Consider the following 4,911-nt stretch of genomic DNA (forward strand, 5'->3'; position numbering starts at 1 on the left):
AACAAAGTATTTATGAAATACATGGACAAGTTCGTGGTGGTATTCATCGACGACATTTTGATATACTCCAAGACACCTGACGAGCACGCTGAACATCTCCGAATTGTGCTAGGAGAACTCAGGAAACATCAATTATACGCCAAATTCAGCAAATGTGAATTTTGGCTAAGACAAGTAGGTTTTTTGGGCCATGTACTAACCCAAGAAGGTATTGCAGTAGACCCGGAAAAAGTCAAGGCCGTACTTGGCTGGGAACCACCAGCCAGCGTAACGGACGTACGAAGTTTTCTAGGAATGGCAGGTTACTACCGCAGATTTATTGAAGGATTCTCCACCATAGCCAAGCCAATGACGCAGTTACTCAAGAAGGACAAGAAGTTTGAATGGACAGAAGCCTGCGAGAAAGGTTTCCAAGAGCTAAAACGGAAATTAACGACAGCACCGGTATTAATTGTGCCAGACATACACAAGAATTTTTAAGTGTATTGTGATGCGTCCAGAAAGGGTCTCGGATGCGTGTTGATGCAAGAAGGCAAGGTTGTCGCATACGCTTCAAGGCAACTTCGCAAGCATGAGGAAAATTATCCCACTCATGACTTAGAAATGGCAGCAGTCATTCATGGACTCAAGGAATGGAGGCACTTCTTACTTGGAAATCGTTGTGAAATATACACGGACCACAAGAGCCTCAAGTATATTTTCACACAACCCGAGCTCAATTTATGGCAGCGACGATGGTTGGAATTAGTAAAGGATTATGATGTCGGAATCCACTACCACCCAGGCAAAGCAAATGTTGTAGCAGATGCCCTAAGTCGGAACCCCAGTCCGAACAACGACAGCATGCCAAACTTGAGACCTGAGTTTCAGCAGGAATTTACTAAGCTCAATCTGATGGTGGTCACCGAAGGGAGTGTGTCAAACTTGGAAATACAACCTACACTGATAGAGAAGGTTAAAGAAGCTCAGCATGGACACTTAAGCATTGAAGGCATAAAACGGAAGATGAAATTGGGCAAGGCCCCAGAATTCGTTATCAATGAGCAGGGAATATTGTGGTACGGGAATAGACTTTGCGTACCAAATATCCATGACCTTAAAGAGCAAATCTTGGCTGAAGGCCACACCGCCACATATTCAATTCACCCTGGAGGAACAAAAATGTACAAAGATCTTCAGGAAACATTTTGGTGGCATGGTATAAAAAGGGACATAGCCACGTTTATTGCGTGTTGTGACTCATGTCAACGCATAAAGGCCGAGCACCAGAAACCGGCCGGACTATTGCAACCAAATAAGATACCCGAGTGGAAATGGGACGAGATCGGAATGGATTTCATTGTTGGGCTACCTCGGTCACGACATGGGCATGATGCCATATGGGTCATCACTGATAGATTTACCAAAGTAGCACACTTCATCCCCGTAAAGACAACTCACACCACTCAGAAGCTCGCCAGGCTTTATCTTTCTCGTATCGTCTGCCTACATGGAGTTCCGAAGACTATAATATCTGACAGAGGCACACAATTCGTCTCCAGATTTTGGGATCACCTGCAACAGGCTCTGGGAACCCAACTAGCTTTCAGTACAGCATACCACCCCCAGACCGATGGACAGACTGAACACGTAAATCAAATTTTAGAAGTCATGCTGAGAGCATGTGTCCTTACTTATGGAGCCAGTTGGGAGGAAAGCCTGCCATACGCAGAATTTTCATACAACAATAGTTACCAAGCCAGCCTACAAATGGCACCCTTTGAAGCTTTGTACGGGCGGAGATGTCGTACTCCGCTAAATTGGTCAGAGACCGGTGACAGCCGCATCTTCGGCCCAGACATGCTCAAAGAAGCCGAGGAAAAGGTCAAACTAGTCAGGGACCGACTTAAGACATCTCAGAGCCGACAGAAAAGTTATTACGATCAGAAACATCGTGGAGGCAATTTTGAACCCGGTGAGTTTGTGTACCTACGAGTATCCCCTATGAGGGGACTGCAACGATTCAAGATTAAGGGGAAGTTAGCACCAAGATTCATCGGACCATTCTGCATAGTGGCACGCAGAGGCACGGTAGCCTACCAGTTGGACATGACCGAAGAATTGTCCGACATCCACGACGTGTTCCACGTCTCCCAATTAAGGAAGTGCGTAAGCAACCCAGAGAAGCAAGTATCCCATGAGAATATTGAAGTACAGCCAGACCTCACTTATCGGGAACATCCAGTGAAAATATTGGAAGAATATGAAAGGAGAACCAGACAGAAAACCATCAAGTTTTTCAAAGTTCAGTGGAGCAATCACACCGAAAGTGAAGCAACTTGGGAAAGAGAGGATTTTCTTCGGGCAGAGCATCCACACTTATTTAAGGATCAGTTGAAATCTCGGGGACGAGATTTTTCCTAAGGGGGTAGGTGTTGTGACACTCCAAAATTTTCTTTTGGTTTTTAGCAAAAACCTTGTTGGTTTTTGAAGAGAGGCCATTAAATTTATTTTCAGAAAAACCTCTCTCTTAAAAACTTTCACCTTTGGCAAGGATTTTCATTTACATCCTTTTCAAATTGGGTGTTTGAATTATGGAAACTTTTCTTCTGAATTCTTCTCCTCTCAAATGTATTTTTTTAAATTTGATTATTTTCATTTAAAAGGAAAACCCTAGGACTTTTTGGGGCTTCTCTCATTTTGGAACCACCCATGATTTTATTTTGCCTCATGTGAAGAGACCTCCCAAAACCCCTCCCTCCACTTTGGAACAATCTAAATTCTCTGTCCCATCAAGTCCAAACCGTTTTTGAATTTTATTTCATTTATTTTATCTCCCAAAACAATTCTGTCTTTCATTATGAACCTAAGGGATTTACAAAGCAAGTACCAAGATGCATTTGAGTTTTGACCTCAAACCAACTCTCCTGGATAGTCCTTGGTACCCACAACCTAGAACCATCATGATTCACTCCTCTCCTTTTCAAATATTTCAAATTACAGTCTCTACAAGTTTGGACCAGATTTGTTAAATTTGGTGAAATTCATATCTCCTCTTCTCCAAAAATTCCACAAAAATTCAGGCAACCTCTAGTTGCAATGAGAAGCCACTCCACCAAAAACCAGCTCAAGGAAAAATCCCTACATGCCTAGATCATTCCGTCGAACACCTTGCATGCACTGTTTCTGTTCATCTTCAGTTAAGTTCAGAGTTTCAGTGTCGATCTTCGTCAGAAATTCAGTCACATGCTCACAGTGCACTTGGCACGTTGCTCACGGCCTAGCTTGCTTGTCTGGAGCCTCACACGCGCACTTGGCGCGTTCCTGGCGTCGGTGGCACCCTGGCCCGCCTGCACCAGCGTGTCTTGCGGCGGCCGAACCACCGTAGCGGCCGACAGGGAGCAGAACGGCGGCATAACGCCGTTCGGCGCCACCCAAACCCCCTGGTGGCTCCGCGTGGCCATTTCCTCGCCAGCGCATGCATGGAGCACCGTGCCGTGGCGCAACACGCACAGAGCGCGCTCCCTGCCGCCGACGGGCCCGCGCCGCCCCGTTCCGTCGAGCTCCCCCTAAGCAACCAAATCCCGCTGCGGTTAGCACCTAAATGGAACCAGGGAACATCCACGACGACGCTCAACCTCTGAACCCTCCCGTGCAACCACAACGCTGCCGTAATCACCTCGCCGGAGAACCCCGTTCTCGGCAACCTCCTCGGGTCGGCTATATATAGCATCCCCAAGCTCACTCTCGCCCCCGCACACCTCCACCACCACACTGGACCCCGCCCAGCAACTGGAAGAGCCTCGAGGGGCCCTTCTTCCTCGACTCCGGCCGCCTCGTTCAGCCTCGGCCTCCGTCTTGATTCACTCCGGTGAGACCATCCCCGGTGCCCAAACTTCCTCAGTAACCTCCTCGAGCAACCAGAGAGCTAACCCCCACTTCGATTCGATCCTTGCAGCCCTCCTCGGCGAGCTCCATCAACGCCCGAACCACCGTCCGCCGGAGCAAGGGCCGCTGTCGACGTGGTGCTCTCCGGCGACCACCACCACCACCCACCGACGCGGAAGGACACGGTGAACACGTTGGTAACCTCCGATCCCCCTGCCTCGCCGTGGATCGCCGCCAGCGACCACCGCGGCTCTCAGGCACCGTCGAGCTCTGCCGCCTCTTTTGAAATTTCAAACCTGACGGGCGGCACCCGCCTGTCAGCCTCTCTGATCTTTTAAATGAACCGTTTTCTGAAAACGTCTTCTGCCAAAATGCGTCTCCCCTCTGGGCCGGTGTATTCTCAATCGAAGCGTTTTCTGTTTTTATAAGTTAGCCCCTGGGAACTTTCTGTTTCATTACAGATGAGTCCCTGGACTAAAACCCTTATACTTTTAAACAAAAAAGTATTTTTGATTGATTCTTTTTCTGTCCTCCTTAGAATTTTGTCTAGTTTTTTATCAGATTTATTTGAAAAATATTTGGAATAATATTGTGCACCTCACGGTATTTACGTTAGCGCGTATGTTTCTTTATACCGTAGATACCGAAGGAGGTGACGGGACCGCGAACTTCACCGAGCTAGGCTCCGACTACTCTGAACCAGGAAAGCATGTTTGAAATTTTGATATGATGATTGTTTTGACATGTTTGCATTAAGTAGTTTCATGGCATGTTGATGAGCATACCGACGAATGTCATGCTACATGCAACGTTGAGGCAAGTGAGTTTCGAAAATCCATAAGTGGATGGATGTGAGTATGCATGACCATGTGTTGGCATGAGGATGCGTAAGATGGCACTGTTGTAGCATGCCAGTCTTATGCCAGGCTATATGACTTCAGTGTCAACCCGTATCGGTCCAGTTCCTTCCATTTTTCCTTCCCTGTACTACCACATGTTTTCCGCAAGGAATATGGCTTAGTAAGTTGCAAACCGCTTTCTTGG

This window comes from Triticum urartu, chromosome 5, assembly GCF_003073215.2.
Source record: "Triticum urartu cultivar G1812 chromosome 5, Tu2.1, whole genome shotgun sequence".
Taxonomy (NCBI): domain Eukaryota; kingdom Viridiplantae; phylum Streptophyta; class Magnoliopsida; order Poales; family Poaceae; genus Triticum; species Triticum urartu.